The following is a 14,290-nucleotide window of genomic DNA, read 5'->3' on the forward strand; positions in this document are numbered from 1 at the left end:
CCCCCCCAGAGACCTCAGACCCTTCCGGCTCTGCCAGGAGCACATGTTCGACCCCTTCCCCTCTTGAGCCTGGATTTTCTCATTTGTAAAATGTCACTAAGCCAGCGATGCTCTTAACAGAGAGGGGAAGCAAGAAGGGGGACGCAGGCACTTTTAGAAAACGCGTTCCATTAACACCAAGCTTGACCAAATCTTGGCTGACGGGGACAGCACACTGCAGAGGGCATGCGCTAAAAAATCTTGAGAAACACTGTGCAGAATCATCTCCAAGGGCCTCAGCGTCAAGGAGGGATGGAGTGGGTTGGATACACTCTCCCTGATCACAGACTCTGCTCTGAGAGATAGAGCCTGCACGCAGCCAGCTCAGACGAGCAAAGGTCAGAAAGAGGTGGTACTTTCTATTCCAACTGAGCCTGAGGGGAAAATCACTCAACAGTACAGTCTCCACAAAAATCTCTCTCTGTGCCCACTTCACCCTTGCCCGGCGCTCTCTTCCCACCCCGAGATGCCCAGAGCCAAAGAATCTGCTATCACCCATTTAGACATCAGTCCCATGTAACCTCTGGTCCTCAGTCTTCCTGGAAAACTCGCATATGGCATCTTCTCTTGCCTTTAAAGAAAGCGGGCAAGGGGAATGGTCAGATCAGGGCTGGGGGTGGAGGTGGGACATGTGTGCCTGGAACCAATCCCGGAGCCCCATGGCCCCTCACAGGCGTCTCCAAGGAGGTCGAGAGAGGCTGGCACAGCAGAGAGATGTCCAAGAAGAACGCTTGACAAGGACATGTCGGAATGGGGAATGGAGAATCGCAAATTCCGTTCTTTCCAGCCAGCCCCTCAAACCCTTGGGGTCTCTTTCCTGGTTTTCAGGAATAAAATCAAGCCCCACATTTTTTAGACTGACAACAAAGAGAATGTTCACACGGGGGAGGAACAGTGGCCTCGACACCCCTTTGCTTGGGGTTTTCTTGGAGTACTTGCCCCACGTTATCACAGCCACCCCCATGATGGCCTCACGGGACTCTATGCCCTGAATGCCACGGTTCAAATGTTTCCTCAACTCTCTCCACAGCCCCTCAGAACAAAAAGCGATATGGGTGCCTCGGTGGCTCAGCGGGTTAAGCGTCCAACTTCAGCTCAGGTCATGACCTTATGGTTTGTGAGTTTGAGCCCCTCCTGACAGCTCAGAGCCTGGAGCCTGCTTTGCATTCTGTGTCTCCCTCTCTCTGCCCCTCCCCTGCTCACATTCTCTCTCTCTCTCTCTCTCTCTCTCTCTCAAAAATAAATAAACGTTAAAAATATTTTTTTCAATTTAAGAACAAAGAGCTATGAACCCAGAGATTTCGTGGGAAGCCAGGTCCCCTGGAAGAGGCAACAGACTTATTCAGCTTTGCGGGGCGGGGAGGGGCTCCCGGCTGAGTAGGAGAGGACATGTCGCCTGCAGCATCCGCCACCAGGAAGTGCCCTCCAGAGAACCCTGACCTCTCAAAGCCCACACTGAAGCGAGTATGACCCAGAGAGGAGCAGGAGCCCCCTCCCCTCCTGTCTAAGCTCAGCCATTAGCATCCCATTGGCCCAAAGATGGCCTGCCTCTTCTCCACTGATTGACAGATGGGAATGTTCACACTCTTCATGCCCATCTGCACGAGCTTAACTTTATCAGACTTCTGCAAGATAAGCTTATCAGCATACAACCCAGGAGGCCCAATCTCTGTGTGAGGTAGGAGTGATTTTGTGGCGTCTCGAAATTGGCCCGTCCACAAATCTGCCTTTGTGAATACGGCTGTTCCCTGTGGCCACTCAGCCTTGGCCACCCACAGACACTGTGTGGATGCTGGGGCTAATTTCTCCAGACCACTCTTCGCAGGCAACCCCGGCCCACTGGCTTTCTGGTTGGTTCAGCCAAAGGAGGACTCTAGGAGGATGGGGAGGCCAGAGAGGAGAAAACCACAGAGAGATGACTCCTGTCCCCAGGTGACCTCTGGTTGGCTAAGATCAGCCTCGATACCCCCTGCAACATGCAGTGCCAGCCTTGCCCACGTCACAGAGGCACTAGTAGCCAGCTGAGCTATGACCCTCAAGGACCCTCATAGACTGCCAGCCGTGCCACACTCCACCCCACCCTGGATGCCCTCGGTCACGGCAGTTCTGCTGGGTTAACCCCTCCCTCTGGGGTCTGAGCACCAGTCCCCTTGGGCCCCTCCTAGCCCAAGAGAGACCATCTCTTCTCTTTTGCTCCCCCAGCTCCCGGGATGGTAGCTGTTCTTGCAATTACTAATTCTTGGGGTCATTTCAGCTTTCCAATTCCTGTGTAACTAGTCCTGTGTATTGAACGCCATCTGTTTGAGACATCTAGTGTGGTTTTGTTTTCCTGGCTGGACAAGAATTTTCCTCAGAGATCTCAAACTTGAGTGTTCCGATAGTCGTGATCAAGTCATAATCTGAACACCCTGGCACTTATCATGCATTTGAGAATATAAATGTTAACATTTTCAGATTAAAAGAAATGACAAGACACAGCAAAGTGTCAAGATCTCTCTGCAGGTTGGAGCCCGTTGGCACATCTTGTTATTACATATTTGTCATTTATTACACCAAATTTTTACGTATCAAAAAGAAAAAAAATATCCCTCGTCTAATTTTAGATCTACTGAATTCAAAACAAAAGAATCTCAAGGCCAACTTAGGAAGTCAACGGCAAGAAAATGGAATTGAACGCCAGCCCAGCAGGGAAGGACTGGGTAACTCTACACGTTCTATTCTGTTTATTATTTAGCTGTGTTGGGTGTGTTAGGTAAACAGTTATACGTTTCACTGATATTTCGGAACTTGGACAGTGTAGGCTATCAGGGTATTGGAAGATCTTACTTCATCTCTCATTTCATTCTTTTGGGGGGTCTGTGGTCTGAGAGAAACCCACTGAGAACAAAAGACCCCCGGACAGAGCTTGGACAAGGTGTCCTAGTCCAGGAAGTCCAAGGGAGGATCTGGCGCCTTCTCCTCCACACCGAACCCATAATGATGAGAGCTGAGAGCAAATTTTGCTCTGATATCTGCCCAGACACAGAAAGAGAGGAGTGGCAGGAAGAAGCAGCCCCCAAGGGGCTGGCAAGGCTGCTTTAAGCAACGTCCTGTCCAGGTGGGCTGTTTGCAAAAAGACAGGAAGAGTAATAGAGTGACCATGTGTGGCATGAACTTTCTGAGCACAGGGACCAGAGCTGTTCACTAATGCAGTTTCCGGTCTCAGACCAGTGATTACTGAGTCCTCCTCCTTTGGGAAGGCTGTTGTAGAGAGGGGAAGGCAAAAAAGCAAAATCACAGAGAGCAGAATTATCCCCTCTTCTACAGGGGACAGGGCTAAGAATGTGGGGAGAGGGAGCAAATCACCTTTGCATTCCCTCACATCATCTCTACCTCTTTCTGCTGTACCAGGACCCACATCAAGTCCGATCCAGTGGGTACCACCCTACAGATGTGGCCCTTCACAGACCTCCCTCTCCACAATCCCACTGACACCGGCTTCGCTGAAGCCATTTGGTCTCTCCTCTGGTCCCCTACAAGAAACGTCTAAATGATTCCCCCTACTTCCATCTATCCGTAAATAGTGCTCAGTGTCCTGCCAGGCACCAGAGACAAAGCCCAGCCCCCGAGGAGCTCAGGAGATTGCAGAAGAACAAATACTAAACAATTGCAAAGGAGAATGAGGGCAAATAACAATAAATGCATAGTGCTGCTGCCAGTTCTCGTCATGGGACTGGCTTACTCTGGGGAATTGAGGAAGGCTCCTGAGGCTGGTGGTGAAGCCAGGACCCGGAAACTAAGTAGATGCTGATGACGTGATGGGGGAGAGATTGTTTCCAACAGAACAGGCTCTAGGGCACCAGGCCCCAGGCGAGGCCAGGGAATGGAAGAAAGCCAGCTTGGCATTGCTCAAGAGGAGAGATGGTTCGTGGTCAGAGGCAGAGGTAAGCAGGGGGCACTTGCGAGGCTTGGGGCTTCATGGTCAAGGACAGAGGAAGCTCCTTCAGGGCTAAGCTGGGTTGTGTCATAGTGAGGAAAGCCCCTTTATAAAAGATCTTTCATCCATATGAGACATCTAAGGAATCTGTTGTATAATCTAAGCAATGAAGGAAAATTGAACAAGGGTATACAATTGGAGTACAATGGAATCAACCTTTCTAAAACATAAAACATTTATTACCCACGATGTTTGGGATAAAATCAAACCCCTTAATCTACCTAAAATGTCCTTTGTAAGCTTCTAGCATCAAGGTACCTTGTGTTACCTCTCCTTCCAGGAGCCTTCCTAATTTTCATCAGCTACAGCCACATGAGACCACTTGCAACTCCCATAAGAGGCTATTCTTACACGACTCTGGGCCTTAGCACATGCCGTTCCTCCAGCCTTGAATATCCTTCCTTGGTGCCTTAGTGAACTCCTACTCATCTGCCAAGACCCTACTCAGATGTCACATTCTCTGGGAGACTTTCTACAAGGACCACCTTTCCCCCTACCACTTCCTTCCCCCACTCAAGCAGAGAAGGTACCTACTTCCGCTGTAGCAATCACCATACTGCGTGGCCATTTTTCCTCCTACGTGATTGTCTTCCCCTCTACAAGGGTAACAACTTCCTGTACTTAGTGCCCGGTACAGGCTGATCCCACAACAAACTCTGGTTCAAATGAACTGGAGGATCTACTTCCACACTGACAAGCTAAGTGAGCTTAACTCCCTGGTGAAAAAATGCAAAATTTGTAAAAGTCACACCTGTGAAGTTCTAATAAAATGTCAACAATCTGTAGCCACTCATGGCCTATTACCAAGGGAAGGTCTGCTCAATAAGTAAATAGCTGTCTTACTTGTTAGAATAATACACAAGTAATGATTTATTAATTTTTAAAATTTTTCTCACATTAGTCAAACTGTCTAGACTTGTCTCACTGAGGCCCTCCCCACAGAGTTAGGCCACACAACCCAAATGCAAGGACAGTAGGCCTCTTGGAGGCAATCGCTTCTCTAGTCTTGCTCATGAATTGCTAAATCATAGGAAAGGACTTTTTTGAAGAAAAGGTATTAATTTCCATGAATATGGAATATGGGTGCACAAGATTCAGAACCACCAGCTTACAAAACCACCAAAGTCACTGCACCAACTTACAGGTAAAAACACATTCACCTCATTCTGTGGGTGGCAAAGTGGAGATGAAAATCCCCGCACCCACTGCCCCATGGGACTTTTGGGAACAGATGGGATCAATTGCACAAATGTAAGATGTTGGTTGAGGTCTCCCTTGGGTACCAGATGCAACTTCTTGATCAGCTCTTGTGCCCTGTCCTCTGACATATCATGGGTCAGCCTCCACAGCCATGTTTACCTGGCAGGTGTGCATTTGGCACAGGTGTTGTTCTATGCCCTCTCCTCCTTGATGGCTGGGCACAGAGCTCTGCCTTCCGGAATCCCCCATGAATCTGGGTTTCACTCCATGGCCCTGAAGTTCAAGGGTTCACAGGACTTGCAAATAGCAGAAACAGAGAGAACAAACAGGTGCTCCCTGATTCATTCTCTCCAACCATCCTGGATTCCTCTCTCTCCAGGTCTTGCCTTCCTCCTTCCTTCTCTCTATCCCACTTCCTAAACCGAGAGGGCAGCACTCTTGTGCCACAGAATACTTTATGAGAGGGCAGTTCAAAGCATGAACTGGACTGAAGGATAAAAGTGTCATTAGTGAAATCTGTTCCCAAGGCCTGGGGAGCTCTGGGCCATCGGAAACCCCTCTAAGTCCTGACACAGAGGTACAGCCTGGGCAGACGTTGGGTCCCCATGCTCACTGGCTAATGCAGCAGCCTGGGGAAGCAGGGGAGCATCCCTGGGTGAATTTCCTGGAGGTAATGAGAGGCTCACAAACAGCTTGATGGATAGCCTTGCTCCATCCACCTGACCTTGGGTACCAGCACAGCTGGCTGTACCATCTGAGCCTCTCAGAGTACAGCAGCCCCAGCAGGGTGCTCTGGATAATGCATATTGTGAGTGGCAGTGTCATTTCCTTAAATCACATTGCTGTCACTTGGCAAGGCCATCTACTGACACTCAAAGGCCCAACTTCCTCTCCTTATCTCATAGCCGGAGGAGATGCCAAACTCAACAGTAAAACCATTGGCTTCTAAGAAAACAAATCCGTCAGACAAGCCTATATATACAGACACAAGCTGAGGCTAGAAGAAGCAAAGCAGAGTGATGTCCACAGTCCCAGTGTCCCAGTTCCAAACACAGAAAACCCACTGTGGAGAGAGGGCTACAGTCAAGCAGTAGAGTCTGGGCAAAGGGCAGCCCTGTCAGGCGTATATAAACAGCCACCAACCAGCCCTGCAATCATGGTCCTTTCTGGCCAAGAGATGGGAGTCATGCAAGGAGGCTTGGGTGGGAAATGAAATGGGAGCTGCCCAAAGCATCCACTCCCTTCCTCTAACTAAAAGACCCCCATGTGGTTCACTCCAGCTGGGCCATTTACAGTCCATTATGAGGTTGGACTGGATTTATGTTTTCCCTGGCCAGAGTCCTTGTTAATTTCCATGCAACATCTACACAATCAATACATGCTCATCATTGAAAGCACAGAGAAGTAGTCTCCCCAAATGGCGTCATCCAAGGGTCACTGCCATTAAAGTTTATTTCCATTCATTGCCAACAAAAGCCTGGCAAAAGCTTCCTTCCCCACCACCTGCTTCTTTATACACTAAGGTGGCAGGGCTCTGAGTCTCTCCCAAAGGACCCAGCTGGGGCAGATGCTGGGCCACAGGGGCTCAATTTGGACAGGCTGTCCTTGGAATCTGAGACTGGATCCCATCATTTCCTTCTCAGGTTACAGAACTAGCACATTTTAAAAGGTAAATACCATCACGGAGCCAGCCACCATCTCTTCCAGGGACTTAGAAAACTCCAAAAATCCAAGAAAGTCCAGAGGGGAGGGAGGAAGATCACCACAAGCCTAAAAGAAAAACATGGAGGGATCTGGGATGGCAGAATTGGAACTGGTTGGGAATGGGATAGATCTCATCTCTGACTGAGTCCCTACCTAACAAACTTCCCCCCAGCTCCCACAGCCCCTGCATAGCTTGTGCAGAAGGGGTAAACATTCATATGGTCTCCCTCCCACTCTGGGAGTGGGGGGGTGGGGACACTGGAAGTGTGAATAACCCAAAGTGCAGAAAACCCGTGATGTGAGGCTCTGTTGGGTCTTTGTATAGCCATAAATGGATAGATTATCTTTTTATTTTGTCCTGTATGCAGTTGGACTCAGGGACACAGCTAAAAGCCAGGGCAAAGTAGGACTAGTATTACTTTGCAAAATAAGAAAACCTGTTCCTATTTGGTATATTATCATCCCCCAGTCCACCTTTCCTAATATGAAAAGGAGGAGGAGGAGGAGGAGAAGGAGGAGGAGGAGGAGGAGGAGGAGGAAGGAGAGAGTGAAGGAGAAGGTGGGTGGAATTCCTTCCTTGAATTCATATTACAATGGTGGCAAAGTAGCAACAGTAGGCATATCCACCCCAAGGGCATCCCATTACTAGCCCATTCACTCATGCTAATCCCTCATATTCCTGGCTTCTTTCTCTTGCCCTCTGTTCCATATGGCCAACCCCTGCAGCTAAACCTTTCTTAGCATTCCTAAACCCATCTGAGATTATTCATTGAACAAGCCCACTCAAGACTCTCTGATTGAAGCTGCCCCAAGTAATTGTGTAGCCTGAACAACTTCAGCTTTGGGAAGTACACCAGTCAAGTAAAGTTAGAGCAATATCCCCAGATCCCTTCTTCAGCCATTGGAAGAACAGTCACTGATAGTTTGGCTTATGAATCCCCTTGGATTCCTAAATTTTAGTCCTTGAGTTAGATGCCATCACATAGCAAAGGCTATCACATAGCTAAAGACAGAAACCACCAATGTCTTACATCCCAAACTGGGACCCATAACTGAGAATCTCCTGGACAGAAATTATGGTGATACCACATATGTCAACCCCTGACTTGACTTTTTGAGGCTTTCTGAGACACCCTAGTCCCTCTTGATGTCTCCACATCTGCCCAGAGTCCCAGAGGAACATCCACAGGTACTCTCGGTCCAGTTAATGCTTCAGACTCCTGGCTACCAAACCCAAATATCCTGGACAAAGCACAGAAGGGTATCTCAGATGCCATTCTCTGGCCTTCCTAGAGCTTGAGAAAGAGGAGAGAATTCAAGGAGTCAGGGTGTCGATGGACATGCTCGCTCCTGGATAACTTTTATTTGTTCTTTATGGCTAAAATCAGACATCACCTCATCCAATAAGTCTTCTGTCATACACAAGGTTAGACTCCCATTCTCTGTGCCCTCAAAGCATCATGTACATCTCACCTAGGTTTACTACATGACATTGTAAGTTCCCAGAGACCTCTCTGCTCCCAAAGACACACTAGACTACATGCTTCTGAGCCTAGGGAATGTGTCTTACTGGTCCCTCTGGAAGGCTGTAGCAGTGACCTCCTGCATTTGCTAGTGGCCTAGACATGCCTAACCCCAAACTTGAGTTTTAAGACCTGGCTTGTGCCTATTTGTACCAAGATTAACATTTTTCTGTTCACCCACACCCCTAATTGCTGTAGCTAGGGGAAATGAGAAGTGGGAATTGAAAACAGTTCTCCAAGGCCAAACCAATAGAAGAGGGTTTTGTAATGTCACAGTCAAGGTCGGGAAAGAGACAGACACTCTTCCAGCATAATAAAGTCCAAAAATTATGCTAGCAGTAAGACATGAATCTTGTATGTAGATCATTGAAGTCTGTAGGCAGGAGATTAACACTTGCAGTATAAGTGATTTGTTGTTTAAAGTCGTTTGGGATGATCATAGAGTAAAAGAAAAAAAAAAGTTTCCCACCCAGAAAAGGGTCCCCTCCCTTCTCTTCTCTGACTCCAAGTCTCCCTCTCTTTCTGAGCAGCAGCAAAATGAATGAGGACTTTAACACAATGAGGAGCTGGGATACCTCAACCAAGGGAATAGTCCTAGCCTGGGAAAGAAAGAAAACAACATGAAGCAGAATGAGTATAAAAAACAGGTCCAAGTGGGAGATCTGGTCAACCAAGAGGACCTCTGGGTAGGTGCCAACACCCTAAAGGTCTGGGCAGGAAGGACCCATGCTTGGTACGATGCAGGAGCTTGAGCTAATTAGTTTGAAGTGACAATGCCCACCCCCTCAACCCATTACCATCCCAATGCTATGTATAGTTTACATTCTATCACAAGGACCTGGGTTGAAGAACACACTGAACTTTCCTCGAGGTCATGTGTGTGTTGTACATGTGTGTGCACATGCGAACATGAAATTGCCTGGTGAAGTAAGAGAGGGGATTAGCCCTCCTTCCCGTGGTCAACAGGAGACACCTACGGTACTTATAGGGCCATTGACATTGGAGGTAAGAGGACACCTGGGGGAGAGTATCCAGCCACAAGGGAGTCCACAGTCTAGTGTGGAAGGGAACTGAGAGGTCATTTTAGGCATTTACAATATAGTATAGAAAGTGCTACAGAGAAGTGCCAGGATGTTTGAGGACACAGAGAAAGGGCACTTAGGGCTTAGGAAAGCTTTCTGGAGAAGGTGATATCTATGTTGAGCTCTGAAGATCAAGTAGAAGTTAACCAGAAGCATGTCCCTAAAATACCCCAATCCCATGCTTGGAGAACAGCTGCAAGCCCTCCTGTGGGTCTAAAATAAGGAGACCAGTGTGGAGTCACACACATCTCGGATGAGTGAGAGCCTGCTTATTCCCCTTGTGGGTCCCCAGGGCTCACAGACCCTCTCACTTACCTATGTTCCTGGAGACGGTTCCAAATCTTTCCCCTGGAGCTGCCAAAGTGGTCCCAATGCTGTTAGCTGGGCTAAGGAGATGGATTTGCAGTGTCCACACGGCCAGGGAGCCCCACCCCAGAGCCGGCCCTGGCCTGGCCCCTCGGAGCCCACTGAAGTCGTGCCAGACACTGGCTAGGCTGCCTGCTCAGACTGCAAGAGGGAGAAGTGTGCTGTGAGCATCCTGGAGCCCGGCCAGGCCTCTCTGGCGAGGCAGGCAGGTGGAGGAGGAGCTGGAGAGAGCCTTGTAAAAACTCCAGAGGATCAGATTAACTCCCGAGGAGCCATAGAACCAGCGGGCTAACCGCCGCCTCTAGGTCCACTGCAGAACCCCACCCAGGAGGGTGGAGGTACATGTCCTTCACCATAGTCCTCTGGATACACCCCTAATTAACTTCACCTTCCTGCTTAAATTTGAGTTGGACCCCTATCCAGCAGCACACCCTGGGTAGAGTCCCCTGCTATGGAACTGACTGTTATTTGTCTTTAAGCTTTTTTTTTTAACATAATTTTTATTGAGGTGAAATTCACATAACATAAAACTAATCATTTTAAAGTGAACAGTTCAGTGGCATTTAATACATCCACAATATTGTGCAATCACCACCTCTAAATAGTTGCAAAATATTTTCATCACCACAAAAGGAAACCCTATACCTATTAAATAGTTACATTGCATTCCCTTCTACTCACAGCACCTGACAACCACAATTTGTGTTCTATCTCCATGGATTTGTCTATTCTATTCTGGCTATCTCATTTAAATGTTATCATACGATATGTGACATTTTGTGTCCGGTCTCTTTCACTTACCATAATGTTTTCAGGGTTCATCCACATTGTTGCACATATTAGGACTTAATTATTTTTTATGATCCAATAATATTTCATTGTACATATACACCATGATTTGTTTATCCTTTGTTGATGGATGTTTGGGTTGGTTCTATCCTTGGCTCTTGTGGATAGTGCTGCTGTAAATATTTGTTTGAGCACTTGTTTTCAATTCTTTGGGGTATAGATCTAAGAGTGGAATTGTTGGGTCATGTGGTAATTATATGTTTAACTTAATTTAAACCTATGTTTGTTTTCCACAGTGGTTGAACCATTTTACATTCCTATCTGCAATGTATAAGAGTTCCAATTTCTGCACATTCTCTACAAAACATCTTTTCCCCCCTTAATAGCCATTATTGTGGCTGTGAAGTGCTATCTTATTGCGGTTTTGACTTGCATTTCTTTAATGACTAATGATTTGGAGCTTATTTTCATGTGTTTGTTGGCCATTTATATATATTCTTTGGAGAAATGTCTATTCAAACTTTTTGCCCATTTTTAAATTAGGTTGTCTTCTTGCTGCTGAGTTGTAAGAATTCTTTATATATTCTAGATACAAGACCCTGATCAGACATATGATTTTCAAATATTTTCTCCCATTCTGTAGGTTGTCTTTTCATTTACTTAATGATGTTCTCTTTTTTCTTTTGAGGATCCAGAACACATTTTTAAACTAAGTTTTTTATATTTTTATTCCAGTATGGTTAGCATATAGTATTATATTAGTTTCAGGTGTACAATTCTATACATCACCTGGTGCTTATCGTGATAAGTGGACTCTAATCCCCATCACCTATTTCACCCTTTCTTCCATCCCACCTCCCCTCTGGTAACCATCAGTTTTTTTTCTCTATAGTTAAGAGTCTGTTTCTTACTTTGGTTTCTCTCTCTCTTATTTTTTTTCTTTGCCCATTTGTTTTGTTTCTTAAATTCCACATGTAACTGAAATCATATGGTGTTTGTCTTTCTTTGACTTATTTCACTTAGAATTATACTCTCTAGCTCCACCCATGTTGTTGCAAATGACAATATTTCACATTTTTTATGGTTTAATAATGTTCTTTGATGTACAAAAGTTTGAAATTTTGATGAAGTACAATTTATCTATGTTTTTCTTTTGTTGCTTGTACTTTTTATGTCATATTTAAAAACCCATTGCCAAATCTAAGGTCATGAATATTTGCCCCTATGTTTTCTTCTATGAGTCTTATGGTTTTAGTTTCTATGTTTTTGATCCATTTTGAGTTAATTTTTGTATATGGTGTGAGGTAGGGGTCCAACTTCGTTCTTTTTCAGTAAATTTCCAGTTGTCCCAGCACCATTTGTTGAAAAGATATTCTTTTCCCATTGAATGATCTTGACATCTCTTTCAAAATACTTTGGCCATGGATGTATGGATTTATTTTTGGATCCTCAATTCTATTCCCTTGGTATAGCTATCTACACTGTTTTGATTACTGTAGCTTTATAATAAGTTATAAAATTTCTTCCCTTAATCTTGTTTGAACTCAGTCAAGCAGCGGTGGCCTAAATCGGTATTCCTTTTCTTAACTGGATACCTCATAAGCAAACCCTTACTTTCAAATGTCATTTGAAAACCTGGAGTATGGCTCTAATTCTGAAATCAGGATGAAAGTAGAGAGGGGAAAGAGGGATAACCATGAGAAACAGCGTAAAAATTTTCCCTTTCAGGGGGTGGATAAACAAGGTGGGTGAAGGGGAGTGAGAGATACAGCCTTTCAGGTATGGAATGAATAAGCCACAGGGATGAAAGATACAGTATAAAGAATGTTGACAATGATATTGTAATAGCATTATATGGTGATAGATGGTAGCTATTCTAGTAGTGAGCATAGCATAATGTGTAGACCTGTCAAATCACTGTGTTGCACACTCAAAATTAATGTAGCATTGTGTGTCAACTCTACTTCAATAAATAAATAAACAGGCAAACAAACAAATAACACCCCCCCACACACTCAGCTCTTCATAAAAAAGAAGGGGCACAAAACAGTGAAAAGAATATGGGCATGAGTGGGTTCCCAGCCCAACTCTGAAGCTATTAGCTATGTAGTATTGGGCAACTTATCCTCTCTGGCCCTTGGTTTTGTCATGTGAAAAATGGGCTGTTGTGAAAACTGCATATGTGCAGTAATGCACATAAAGCATTTGGCCCAGAGTATCTACTCAATAAATAACACAGGATGTAATTGGGAAATGACCATGGAAATATGGCACGTCCTGACTACTGCATGATCTGATCTGATCTACCTACTCTGGAAGGGTGTGCAAGGAGGGTAGATTTCTTGACTGCTTTTAATCAGTCACAGGCACACCCTGAGTCAGGCCAGGCAATAGAAGAGACAACATTAGTTCTGTATGTCCTTACCTCCTTGGCTGTAAATGAGCTCCTTGATTAATTAATTTTCAAAGTGTTATGTGGGATACCATAATAGTGAGTAAAGCTTTCTGTAAGTCCACAAATAATGTTGCCAGAAGCTTAGTGACCAAGGAAGGCAAACTCATATCCAGAATGAGGTTCTATTTTAATGATAACCAATCACTGTTCTCTCCCTGAGGAAAGGGATCCAATATCATTAATCATCCTATACCCTGATTAAAGAAACAGGCAAGACAGAGCTTATAGGGTTTTCTAAAGGCTTCCCAGAATTTCTTTTGTGTGAAACATCTCTAGATGGTCAGGTAAATCCCTAAGTGGAGACAGATGTGTTTAATTGGAATCTCCTTTGGAGAGGGAGCCCATTAAGAGCCTGGAAACCTTCAGGGCTGCAGCGTGACTGGCCTGAGCCAAGTGCTGCAAATAGGCTGCGAGCAATCAGCAGGTGCTTATCCCCCAGCCCCCATGAGGAAACATACCTACCTCATCACTGGGCATAGGCTGGGCCTGCACTCTTTCTGGAGGCTGAGTGGCTCTGCACCACCTTCGCCAAAGGGGAACCCATGTGGTCCCTTTCCTCTGTGGGTCACTTGCTTCCAAAGTGAAGTTTGTCCAGGGAGCATGTGACTGGCAGAGTTTCAGTCACCTGCCTGCCGCCAGCTGCAAGGGTATCTGGGGAAGCTTGTCCCGAAGTTTTACGTTGGGGAGGCACTGACATATCAGGTGGGGAATTCTCCCAACACCAGTTGGGTGGTCGAAAGAGCTGAATGTTAAGAATGACAGTTGTCCACCACTTGGGTTTCATAATGAGGTCCGATTTAATCTTGGTAAACACAATACTGCTCTTCTCCCGTCCCACCAATGAAGACAAAGGAAATGATATAAAGACAAAACATGACATGGCAGTGTTGCCTTCCCTAGCCCTATCAACCATAGTCACAGAAATCTCCCCACCTGCCGCCTGAGCCTGGCATTTACTAGTCATTATATCCTTATTGAATGAGTAAAGGGACAAATGAAACAATGCAGAAAGGTCTGATTCATCTCAGGCACAACATCTGTAATATTTGGGAGTAAGTCCCCCAGGACTCCACACGTTCCTGGTCTGCCATCTTCCTACTCGTATCTGACCCCCAACCCATTGGCCCAATCTGAAAGATGGACCTTTTGCCTTGTT

The 14,290-nt window shown here is 45.9% G+C and overlaps 1 protein-coding gene across 1 annotated transcript in view; it reads right to left on the reverse strand.

Annotated features, from left to right (window-relative positions):
* The window catches only part of CALN1 (calneuron 1), a 532,439-nt gene extending 522,289 nt beyond the window's left edge, over positions 1 to 10,150 (reverse strand). The window contains exon 1 of the mRNA XM_040456203.1: positions 9,840 to 10,150. The gene's annotated coding sequence lies outside the window, so the exon portion shown is untranslated. The remainder of the gene's footprint in view (positions 1 to 9,839) is intronic.
* Between the last annotated feature and the right edge of the window lie 4,140 nt (positions 10,151 to 14,290).

This window comes from Herpailurus yagouaroundi, unplaced genomic scaffold (assembly GCF_014898765.1).
Source record: "Herpailurus yagouaroundi ecotype Mexico unplaced genomic scaffold, PumYag 216, whole genome shotgun sequence".
NCBI classification, from domain to species: domain Eukaryota; kingdom Metazoa; phylum Chordata; class Mammalia; order Carnivora; family Felidae; genus Herpailurus; species Herpailurus yagouaroundi.